Below are 13,147 nucleotides of genomic sequence, written 5' to 3'. Positions count from 1 at the left end.
CAACGAGACTATATCCATATTCCTAGTTCACTGAGATGTGTAGGTCATGTATGTATGTGTGTTTAAGACACTAATTTGAGGATAATTATTTTATATGATGATCGATTATCACTATTATCACTAGGAAGTGAATTTTCCCTTCTCAACTTTCCATTGTCTTTGCCTTAATAGCATAATGATGCCATCTGATATTTGTTTTGTAAATCAATTATATTTAAAAGCTCAACACTGCACTGGAGAGATGACTCAGTATGGAAATTAGCTGTCCACTGGGAGTAGATATCAAAAGGAAAATAGTTAACCAGGGCTTTGGATTTTGTCTTATAGATCTAAAACATGAGAACCTAGAAGTACTTGTAAGGGGGTCTGGCCACCTTAGTTCTGGGTCCTCTGAAATTTATTGGATGACTCAAAGCCGTGGAGTTGAGTCTCAGGTAAGCTGGTTCATATGAGTGCTGTATCTCTAGGGCTGTCAGTCCCGATGCTTAGAGAAGAGGTAAATATACATACTCATCAAACACAATCTGAAAGCTACGGATGCCACATAGGTTAGAACTATGATTAAAGCAACACTGACAGAAACCGATCTAACAGTTGCTCCCTTCCCCCCAACTTTGCAGTCCAAATTCGGTTCCTCAGTTGTGCAGATTTTTAGTAGGAAGGGTTGGAGGAAAAACAAATGAGATTTGTAGGTTCCCTCTAAGTAAATGAGAAAACAGAGTGAAAAGGAGAGGGTGTCTTGGAACTGAGAAGCCCCGCTGGAAAAGGACACAGAGCCTGGGAGTTGCTTCTTTGCTATGGATTATAACACCAATTCTACTGAAAATAAAGTAAAGTGGTATAAAATATTACATAGTGTGAACTTGCTAGGGATTTCTTTTATTTAGAGGTAAATCCTTGTGGTCCTGAAACAGTGTAGCTTTCTGGAACTTCCTATCAGAGGTTTTTGACACATACAGTAATATTTTTACTGCCAAGACACTACAGACTAGTATTGTTGGCAGCAGACACTGAACAAGCCTTGTGCACAGCCTGTTTGCTTGCCCTAAGTTGCCCTAAGGTGCCCTTTTGTCCTTCCTCTTTTCCTGTGGTCAGGGAGTCACAGGATGTTTACGATATAGCTATTGCTGGAACATTGTTTGGAGACTCGGCTCTTTGCTGATTTGCTTGCAGTTTTCCTTTTTGGCTGAGATGCTGGGACACAGATGGGAACCTGAGGACTGTACCCTGACCCCATGGAGAGTAGGAAGTAGCAGAGTATATAAGGCTGATGGATAGTCAATAAAGGGCTCTCTTTGAATGACGAACCACGGTGTGTCCTGAGTGCTGCTTAACCTTGACGTCCCTCACCAGTTCTGGGTCCCAGGCCGTGCAGGTCACGGCAGGTGGAGGTCACCACCGGGACCTGGAAAGAGGGGGAAGCGAACGAGGCTCACCCTAAAAGGAGGGGTGGAGGATTGAAACATTGGTACGTACCATGGGTAATTCTGCAAAAGCTCAGATGGCCACTGAGGAACGGGAATTAAGATAAGTAAGCAAGGAACAGGAATTAAGTCTAGCACCACACTCACATTTGTGGACACCATAGCTGAAGCAAGTCCTTGGTTTCTGACTGGAGGATGTTTGAATATTCCAGATTGGGAACAAGTAAAAAGAAATTTACAAAAGATGTTGCAAGAGAAGGGTGCAGATAAATTTCCTACAGCTGCATTTTCTCTATGGAGACTTGTGAAAGATGCTCTTCTGACTGATAAAGTGAAAGTGAAAGAGCAACTTTCAGAGTGCGAGCAAGCATTTGCTAATGCTCAGGAGGCGGAGATGAATGAATCTTTGAAAAGGGAAAAGGAAGAGGTCGAGGTCCCCTGTAAAGAGCGTATAAGGATATTTGTGAAAGATTTAATAGATGAGGAAGAAGATGATGATCTTGCCTCTGTCTCAGATTTAGTAGAGGAGGAAGAGCAGCTTGAAAAAGAGATAGAGGAACTACAACAGAATTTGGGCCGTGAAAAAGAGAAAGCACAGTCAGCACCTTCTGCTCCTCTATTGTCTCAACCCCCGCCAAGAAATCCTCATTGGATAAGGAAGGAAAAAGAATCAGAGGACAGATATAGGTAAAAAAAAAAAAAAAGGGTGTGTGTGTGTGGTGGTATTGTGTTCACCAAAATATTGTGTACCTTAATAAACTCACCTGGGGTCAGAGAACAGACAAGCCACTAGTTAGTCAGTGATAGCATACGCCTTTAATCCTAGCATTCCAGAGATAGAAATCCCTCTGGATCTCTGTGAGTTCAAGGCCACATTGGAAATAGCCAAGCATGGTGACACACACCTTTAATCCCAGAAAGCCAGCCTTTAATCCCAGGGAGTGGTGGTAGAAAGTAGAAAGATATATAAGGCGTGAGGACCAGAAACTAGAGGCATTTGGCTGGTTAGGCATTTGGCTGGGTAAGCATGTGGCTGGTTAAGCTTCAGGCTTTGGAGCAGCAGTTCAGCTGAGATTCATTCTGAATGAGGACACAGAAGCTTCCAGTCTGAGGAAACAGGACCAGCTGAGGAACTGGTGAGGTGAGATAGCTGTGGCTTATTCTGTCTCTCTGATCTACCAGCATTGACCCCAATAACCCACCTCAGGTTTGATTTTAATAATAAGAACTTTTAAGAATCCTGCTACATGTGTATGTGGCATGAAACATATCCAGTCATTGAAACTCAGAATCAAGCTGGACAGATGGTCTGGGAGCATGTTCCTTTAACTTTAAAAGATGATGCCTCAGGGAGAAGCTGAGCCATTATGGAGTTTAGTAAGAAATCCACCTGTGTAACTGCCTGTGAGTATTGATAGCCCTGTTTTTCCTGCTGTATTCTCTTCTAATTGGACAATTGGTACTGCTGCCAGCAATGTAAAACTCCAAGAAGGTTTTGTAAAAATGCTCCTTGTTTTGAGAAAAATAGTACAGCTGGCAAGAATAATACCAATGATATCTCCTTGAATCTGAAAGGCAGCTTTCATGATTGCCTAGTCCTGAGTAATACTACTTTGGCAGACTTTGTAGGTAGTTCCATCATGTCCCATGCTGTGGGGCTCCAAGTGCTCCTTTTCCTTTTGTTGTTTGGAATGGTGATGTGGGAGGGGAGGGACTACTGAACTGTTCAGTTCTAAATTGTAGCTTGAATAATTGCTAGAGTGCAAATGGTTCCCATGCAGTGATTGTGAGAATAGCTGCATTTGCAGTGATGCCTCTGGAGAGTCCTTCTGATCAGTTTCCGCTGCAACTGAAGAGGAGAAGAAGAGACTTTGGCATTACTGCTGCAATTGTTGCAGCTGTGGCTGCATCCGCTGTTGCTGCTACAGCTGCTGGGCTTGCATTATCTCAGACTGTTCAACAGGCTGCCGTTATCAACACATTATCTGAGAGGGTGGCTGGTGCCTTGGACATTCAGCGAACAGAATACATCAAGGATATTGTATCTCATATATGTGTTGCCCTTGTTATCACAGTTACAATAATAGTTACTAGAGTGTTAATTAATGGACACACACACACAGAGACAGAGAGAGACAGAGAATCTCTTCAGGACACTTACCCAAAGTTCCGTTGTACAATCCTAGAAGGTGTTTTTCTTTGCACACTGTGCCTGGTGACATGAATTGACAATCTTTCAATAAACTCCAAAGCACAATCAGCACTGTAACTCATAGTTCAGCCCTCCACAAAACATGGATCTTTAGTACAAGATCTACAGTCACACCATTTTTCATCTTCAACATTCCCACATAGGTTAGATGTTAAAATGACCTCTATATTTGAAGAATAGTATGTAGGGAAATTCCAGATGGATAAGAAAACCCAAAAAGACAATCTTTGTAGGGAGTAAATACTCTTTGCCTGTCTTTCAGCTGTTCTCAGAGGAGGTGGGCCACTGTTCACACTCCCTCCATTGCCCCTTACCAGACCTTACAGTAGTTGACGTTCAAGGTTGTAATGGTTGTGGTACGTCTTCAAAGTAGTGGTTCCCAAATCTACAACATCATGGCAGTTGATGAGTTTTATGTTACTAATTTTTGTTGGAGATATTATGCAGCTTCTACTCCCAAATTATGAGACACAGTATTACCATCTGAATAAGAGAATTACCTTTGAAACTGTCCACTATTCTATTATAGATAAGATTGCATATTTCTCCAAGATTGGCTAGGTTCTATGTACCATATGCACAATTTATAAGAAAGAGGTGCAAGATCCTGACAAATGTGGTCAGAAGGCTGTCTTTCCTCTATGGGCAACATTTCCCAAGGACCTAAGGAACCTCCTTTATACCTGTTTCTACTAATACAGAATATATTTTATTCTACATCTTAAAGTCAAGTAAAACCATACCAATATGCAATAGAAAATAATAGGCATTTATTTCATTTATGTTGATGTTTATATTGTCCTTTGTATAAGAACAATTAATTTCTCAATAATAAAATGTCTATGATTTGCCACCAATATGATTTCAAGAACTCATATGTGGGGTCCTCAATCCTAATAATTGCTTTATTTCAATGTGTAGGCATCATTCTTTAAATTTCAGTAGTCATTCTTCTGTTAAACTGTATCTCAAGAGAAATAATTCCACCTCTTCACTGTGAATATAAGAAATCAGAGTTCAAATTGAAATAGAGGATGGGTTTGGCTACCTAAACAGTATTCCTTATTTTAATTTATCAATGAAAGTCTCCTGAATTGGAAGTAAAAACAACCATGAGCCTTTATTCCTTATCAACATAACTGTGGTATTAACAGCTTTTCTCCCCAAAGGCTGGCACTTCAGAAAAGCACCTTGGTCACTGTAGGTGAGAGATATATGGATATCAAGTAATTCATGTATTTTATATAGAAAATGTGTCTTTAGTTTCTAAAATAAAGGTCATGAAACATCCATCCAGGGGCCTAGTGTCTCCGCTAGTGTCAGTGACTATTATGGGACCATTTTAGGGCTGCTGTACTGTTAAGAATCTCAAGTTAGTGTCCATGAAGATAGAAAAAGCAATGGTCCAGAGTTGCTGGATAGTGATTCTCATATGTATCAGTATCTCACTGGAGACCACCATGTTCTGTGGACCTGGAGATATATATTGTGAATCGCCCAACATGGGTGCCAGGAAAAAGTTCTAGTTCTCTGAAAGGGCAATACATTTTTTTCTAACCACTGAGGAATTTCTCCAGCTCCGTGCTCTGGCTAAAATATAGCCAGATTGTTTATGTGCAGATGACAAATGGCACAGTTTAGTATTTTTTAAATATATATATTTATTTATATATATTTGTACATATAAATAACACAAGTATATATTTATATATAATATATTCTTTAAATATATAATATGATATGTAAGTATAAACAAATACATATATATGTGATTATTTTCATCATAAATAGTATTTAATATTAATGGATTCATTTGCCATACAAAAACTTTTCAATATCTTTGAGTGCCATTAATAATTGTTTATCCTAATACTTGTGCCATTGGATTCCTGCTGAGAAAATCTCTCTTGTGTCTTTAAATTGAAGTGTATACTTTCTCTTCAGATTCAGGATGCCAGGTCTTTTGTCTAGATTGAAAATTTCTATCCTGTAAAGAAAATCCTTAAACAGAAAGGTAAACAAGTCAAAATAGCTCCAGGAATTCCATGAACAGATTCACTAGGTTCTTCCATTCCAAGGGTAAACAGTAGAGTTGGAGAAAGATAATCTTAGAGAAGCCAAGCTGCAAAGAGGACTGTGAAACCAGCTCAGATTCTGGGAAGAAGCAGAAACCAGCTGAACTGCATACATGAAGTGTAGAAGAACTGAGTTGCTTGGAAAGGGTACTCTTCAACTTGCTGAGCTGCTGGTATGTTGTGCAACACACTCCAGGTTCCCAGATTTTGTGAGCTGCCATGCTTGCTATAGTGGGCTGTGGTGATGCAGTTGTCTTTCAGTTATTTCTGCTCCTGTAAGTAACTCCTCACCTATATTACTTTAAGTAAACAACAACAACAAAAACCTCTTTCATTTGCCAAATTGAACTTTGGTATGTTATGCATTCCTATCTGGGGTGAGCAGAAATGCATGTGGTATTTCCCCGGGAAAAGTCTTCTTACACAATGTTAATCCATTTGGATTTGAGTTTTGTGAAGAATGAGAGATAAGAATCTAGTTTCATTATCCAGTTTGACTAGCACCATTTGTTGAAGATGCTATCTTTTCTCCAATGTATATTGTTGGACTCTAAGAAAGTCATGTAGCTGTAAGAGTGTCTCATATCTAGTTTTTCTTCTATTATTCATTTGTGAACACTGCTAGCTACAATAATATCTGGTCTGCCAAGATATGTATACCTACTGGTGCAAAATTTTATGGTTGGATTTAATGCCTGCTCTCCAAGAGAGAACTCCTACCTGGTACTGTTAACTGAATCCCTAACCCAAACCCAAGGGAAAAAATCAATACTGTTATTCTGCTTAACAGTCATAGTAATAATCTGCCCCCTGTGTTTTTATTTTCATGCCAGAGATTAGTACTTCTTTCAGCCCTTACGAGATAAGCATAAAAACAAAACAAACAAACAAAAAACCAAAAAAGAAACAATAGTATGAGAGAACCACAGCTGGTTAGAGTATAGAGAATAAGAGATTCTGTAGAACTAAATTCTAAGTAGGACAACTCTATCATATTTCCTACTTGGGATTATCATAGACAATGGATTGAAATTATTTATTAGTCAGAAGTCTGCAGTGTATCAGTGTTTGACAGACATGCAAATGGCATTGTACACATGGACTCATGGTGGCTGACTACATGCACCAGACCTTTACAAAGTCAATCTAGCCAAAGTACCACTATGCATGGTAGAGTGCCGCATGGTGTTCCACAAGTAGTTGAGGCACTATTGCAATTGATCGCCACTGGGAGAGGGATAAGGGCTCTGGTAGGTTCCCGATGCTGCAGAAGATAGTCCTACCATCACTCACATAAAGGTTACACTAAGTGGTTTCAGTGGGTTTAAAAGCAGAGCCAGCACATGAAGTTGGGAAATAATCATGGTGGGAAAAAGAGGATTGAAGGGAATGGAGGAATGGTGGATTTGATTAAAATATGTTACATATAAGTTTGAAATTCTCAATAAAAAAGAAAAAGAATACTGATGGAAATCTAAAATGCATCTTTTGGGTGAAGAAATCTTAACTCATATATGTTAATTTATAACAACTCTCAGCAGTTTTTTCTTTCCATTTATAATGATAAATTATTATCGTTATATTTTTAGATTGTATTTTAATTACAATATTCCTCTCTTCCCTTTCTTCCTTTCCAACCTTCCCATATACCCCCCCTACTCTCTTTCAAATTCATGGCCTCTCCTTTCAAAAGTTGTTTTCAAAAAATACATCTTCAAAAATGTATTTGAATGTTCCCAAATATAACCTGCTGAGTTCATATGTTACACGTATGTTTGTTGTCTGTGCTGACTGTTTGACACTGGACAACCAATTGTTATGCTCTTCTCTCGGGAGGGCCACCCCTCTCCCTCCCAGCTGTATTCTGTTGGCTTATAGCTCTTTGTGTAGGGTAGAGGCCCTGTGGTCTTCCCCACATCCAGTCTGACATATTCATTGGTGTCCTCCTTGTTCATCTCACATTTGGGCAGTCATGGTGGTGAGACTTTACGGGTGTAGCTTCGGATATCACTAGGAGATACAATCTTACACCAAAGTCCCTCATCCTGTGGCTCTCAAAATCTTTCCAATCCCTCTTCTACAGTGTTCCCTGAGCCTTGGGTGTGTGTGGGGGGGTGTTTTGTGGGTACATCCACTGGGACTGGGTTCCACAACTCTTAATATTGATAAGTTGTGGTTTTCTGTAATGGTCTCCATCTGTTGCAAAGAGAAACATAAGGTATGAAGATGACACTTATTTGTGAGAGTAAGGACAAATATTTATAAACTATTATTAGGAATTATACTGACTTAGTAACTTAGTGGTTGTAGATTCTTCTCCAATAACCATGATTTCATTGAGTAGTTAGGTAGATTTTCAGTCCAGGCATAATCTGTCTTGTTGAGTGTTTCTTAAGGACAATTAGAGAGCCATTAGTTACAACAAAGTTATGTGTGCCATTAATACACATGTAGAGAGTTATCATGCCATGCTGGTCATTGATGTGATTCGTAATTGGTTAGGGCTGTTGGTTGACTCTCTTTTGGAAGCTTGAATGGCACCTTCTAGCACCATAAAAGCTAGTCCTCAGAGAGGGGACATTCAGGTTAGTTCCATCTCAGTGGCTTCTGTGCCTCACTTACAAAGTATGCAGTGCCTTCTGCAGTAGGGACTTACCTTCCACCTCTGGGGAGAAACCAAGGGCAACACCCATAAGTTGTATATGTTGGGAATCTTTTTGACAGCACTAGCCAAAACGTCCAAAGTGGGTTTCTAGTGTCCAGTATTGGAATGTTTTTAAATGGACTTTGTTTCTTGGCGGGATCACCATCCCCAGATAAGAAAAGTTCATAAAAACTTTTTACATGTACATTTATATACTTAATTACATATCTTGTAGGTTTTTGTCTTTTAGGTAGTTAATTGTATGATTTCTTGTAGCTTTTTCAGGTATTTACGTTGTTTATTTTGCCAACCTACTTCCCTCCTCCTGTGTTTATCTCCTTCCTCTTTCCATAAGGAGCCCCCACTTTGCCTTTTCCCTATCAGATAACTTGTATCTTGTTATTCCCCTTTACCTTCCTCCCATCTTCTTCTTTATTTATCACCCCCACCTCACTAAAGAGCCTCCTATTCTTCCAATTCCCCCTTTAAATAACCCGTATGATAAATTATTCAGGTTAGGAGAGGTACATAAAATGCATTCATTGCTTTTTCTCATGGTCTTTAATTTGTAGTTCATAGAAGTTATTATTCATTTACTTTCTCTCATCCTTTCAAATTGCCAGTGTCAAAGCATCACTTGTCACTTGGAGTAATTACCATTTATTGTTTGCTTCATCCAGTGCTGGATATTCATTTTAGTTTATGCTTTTCCCTTTTATATGAGGGTGAACGTTAACCTAATTTATTTTTATTTATCATTATCATAGTGTTTGTGGATTAAGTTTGAGTACATAATTTTGTAAACTTTGGTACTTTTTAATTTACTTTGCAGTGCATCTGTGAATATGAGTATGTATGTGTTTGTGTTAGTTGGTAAGTATGTGCCAGGGAATAAACATAAATCTGGATGCCATAGATCAACTACAGGTGTTGTTCCCCAGACATTGTTTCTACTAAAATAATTATTTTATTCTTTATGTGCATGTGTATGCATGTTTCTGTATGTGCATATACACGTGCCTACAGATGCCGTCAGGGTACAAAAGAGGGTGAGATCACCTAGAGCTAGGTACAGGAAATGAGAGCCACTCAGTTTTGGTGCTAAACGTCAAATCCTGGTTCTCTGAACCACAAATCCATCTCTCATCCCATGTTATTATATATTTTTTAGTTTTTATTATTTATTGATATATGTTAGTCTGTATGCATCTACCTTGTTCTTTGAGACAGCATCTGTCATAGGAACTAGAGGCTTACTAATTAAATTGTCTGTGTAGCAGACAGTATATCAGTTGTCTTAGCCTCCCCAATTTTGTGATTACAAGCACATACTACTATGCAGGGCCATTTTAAAGGTGCTAAGAAACGAACTCAGACGTTTATGTTTGCCCAGCAAGCACTTTACCAACTGAACTCCATTAGCCCTTTGTGCACATCTTTAATGTGACAAAAATGTCTTATTAAGTGGGAAATGTGATCAAGTAAGAAAAGCAGATTGCCACCACATGTAGTGCCAAGAGCCCACTGAAGAAAAAGTCAGTAAAAGAGACATTTGAAGACAATATCCTGAAATTGTGATAAAAATTCTATCATGATGAATAAATGTCCATGGTTAATTTGATGCAGGTTAAAATTATTGTAGAGTGTAGACTTGTGTTGCAATAAAAAGGTATTATTCTCCACTAATCTTCATTTTTATGACTGCATCAACATGAGTGTTTTAGGAATTATTCCTTAGACTTTGTTTTAAAGTGTGTATTAGGAAACCAATTTGAAAGAAAGTTTGAGCCAGACCTTCTAGTGTTACTCTCATGATTCTAGAGCCAACAACTCCTACAGAGATATAACATTATCTACATATATGCTATAGTTGTTGAGTTGGTGTTTTGGACGGATGCCTGACCTTGGGAGTTGGAGTGTCTCTAACTCTTTTGCCTGCTTTTGGGGCCCTTTTCCATCTACTGGATTGCCTTGCCCAGCCTTGATGTGAGGATTTTTGCCCAGTCTTAATGTATCTTGGTGTACCATTTTCAGTTGATGTTCTTGGGAAGCCTGCTCTTTTCTGAGGGGAGGTGAGGGAAGTGGATCTAGGAGAGGGGGAGGTGGGTGGGACTGAGAGGAGTGAAGGAAGGGAAGCTGAGGTTGGGATATATTGTACGACAGAAGAATAAATAAAAGTTTTTTTTTTTAATTGCAGAGTGATAATAACAGAGATTTCCAGGTGATTCTCAGATTCACTATTTCTCATCCCAACCACTTAAAACCCAGGCCCACTCTTTTGAAACTACATTAAAATACATCCAAACCTGTTTAGAGACACCTAATACAACAGAACTATTAAAGACCATGGCCATCCCCCACATCTAAACAACTGTTAAAGAATTATGGGCTGCGTATATGCATCTAGTAGTCATTTGAGCTATTCTCCTTCAGGAAAAAGAATTACTGAAAAACCAATGGCAAAGGTGATATCCATGTTCCTTCCAGCTATGCCCTGGCCCACGACTCATCTGTAACACCCATATTCTGAGCAAAGATTTTTATTCAAAGCCACACAGGATGAATAGAATACAAATTCTTTCTTTTGTTTAGTTTTCATGGAGTTAATTCTAGATTTTTGTGCCTAGCAGCAGGGGCTATCATGTCTGCAGAACATGTCAACTGACTGAAGTTCTTCCTGACTGATTCTCCACTATCTCAGGCAAACTTGTTTTTGCCTTCCTCCTCAATGTACGACTGACTTCCTCACCCTCATTTGCTTACACTGCAGTAATTCAGGTATGAATGAAGCTCATTTCTTTACTTCCATTTCTCTTGTTTCTCACATACAGCAAAAGGAGATTAACTCTGTATGTTTGTTCATGTCAAAATCCTTGTTTCACTTCATTCATCACTATTGAATCATATCACACAACACTGAAATTATCTGAAGCCCCAGAAAATAGTTACATCTCTTTTACAAAATAGTCTAAGGAATCAAGCCGCTATCACCGCTTATATGTTTTGAGGGTTAGTGACTATTTCTAAGACATTGTATACCCGCATGTGGCTTCTTTGTCTGCTTTATAATGTATGATGAAAAAGAAAAGCTAAAAGACAGAATTCAGAAGATGAAAGATAAAACAACAGTGTATGGATCATTATAATTGACAATGAACTAGGTGATAGTTGAAAACATTCCAATCTAAGGCCAGTGTATTCAACAGGTTAGATGGGATAAGCGGTGCAAACCAGTGTAATTAATTTGTAAAACTGGTAAGGCTTGCAGGTTTGGTACCTGCCATTGATGTAGTGTGTTTCTTATTGCCCCATATGATCACATGAAGATCTTGGTATTTTCCTTTTCATGCTGTTTTCTAGCTTTTATTTCCATTGCTTATTAAAAGTATCTAATTTCACCTCAGGATGTAAGTCCCTCTGTGGGTTTTCTGTCATCTCTACCTTATGTAACACAAATATAATTCCTTAAAAATATTAATTTATTGTCTGTCAGATTAAGGGTCCAGAACTCCAATATCATGGTGTTATCATGGCCATACTTCCTTTGATATGGCTAAGGAATGACTTATTTGGGGATTTTTCTTCAGTTTTGGACACCCCCCCCTCCCTGGGATGCCTAAGCATAATACAATTCGCTACTTGCTGTGGTCTATATCCAAATATTAACTCCATTTACATGAACTTTGATTTATATCATAAAATATTATCTTTAAGTAAAAAAATTTCTAAGAGTCAAAGCCATATATGTTAAAACTGTCACTTCTTCGAGATGCAATAAAAGTATTATAAATATGGATGTACCTAACACCAGAACATATAAATATATGAAATCTATATTGACATATCAGTGTGAGAGAAGTAGCAGTAAAATAATATTAGGTTACTGAAAAGCCCTACTTTCAACCATAGATTGTATGTCTAGATGGAATATCAATAGGCAAATAACTATATATCTGAATGGTATTAGAGTATAAATTTATAAGAATATATTATATATATATATTTTACAAATGACCAGAAGATTTTGAAACTAACCAGTACAAGGTGATGCAATTTTAAGGAGATAAAAACGTTCCTAGTTTGATCATCACACTTTGTAAATTACATTATCAGTTTAATCAGACTATACTCCAGAAGGAAGTACAACTATGTTTCAAAAGTAACAAATACCAATGTGAAAAAGAACATGACTTATTTTATTTGATTTTTCAGGTGAAAAAGAAGCAATCATGAAATTAAAATCAGGGTATCTTGTTAAAATGAGACAAATTCATTTAAGTAAGCTGTAAACGAAGAGTAAATGTATTTACTATTTTCATTTTACTTTTCTTGTTTCATGTTGCTTATATGTATATCAAGTTGTTAAATCTGTAGTAATCTCATTTGATTATATTTTTAAGTTAGCATACACAGCAATGGATTTCATCATGCTGTCTTCATATATAAATGTAAACTACAGTTTGTACTCCTTCATTCCTTTCATCCACTTCTCTCTTTAATGTGGTATTATAACCAGACTTTTTAATATGTCCAATTTTTCCAGTGATAGGCTTAATCTGAGATCTACATTGAGTTTTCAGCTATATTTTACCTGAAATAGTACATTTTATATGACTTGCATATGGCTTATTTCCCATTAATTCTTTTTCTTTTTCTTTTAGAATCTGGTAACCAGGCTCCTTGTGCATTGAAAGCTAATGATCCCTCCTTCTCCCTGTTGCAGAGGGAGCACATGTAAAGCTTAACTGGAATATATATTTTTATAGGGCTTATTGAACTTTCTTTAAACAAA

At 37.9% G+C, this 13,147-nt stretch overlaps 1 long non-coding RNA gene across 2 annotated transcripts in view; it reads left to right on the top strand.

Moving 5' to 3' along the window:
- The window catches only part of LOC121823353 (uncharacterized), an 18,678-nt gene extending 5,531 nt beyond the window's left edge, over positions 1-13,147 (top strand). Inside the window, exons 3-4 of one of the 2 annotated variants that reach the window (XR_006064752.2) lie at positions 10,986-11,133; positions 13,017-13,147. This is a non-coding gene — a long non-coding RNA (uncharacterized LOC121823353). Of the gene's footprint in view, positions 1-10,985 lie in introns of both variants that reach the window. The other variant, XR_013045320.1, reaches the window with a different exon arrangement.

Source organism: Peromyscus maniculatus, chromosome 17 (genome assembly GCF_049852395.1).
Source record: "Peromyscus maniculatus bairdii isolate BWxNUB_F1_BW_parent chromosome 17, HU_Pman_BW_mat_3.1, whole genome shotgun sequence".
Taxonomy (NCBI): Eukaryota; Metazoa; Chordata; class Mammalia; order Rodentia; family Cricetidae; genus Peromyscus; species Peromyscus maniculatus.
Note: the sequence above shows the minus strand (reverse complement) of the source record. Positions and strands in the feature narration are given on the sequence as shown.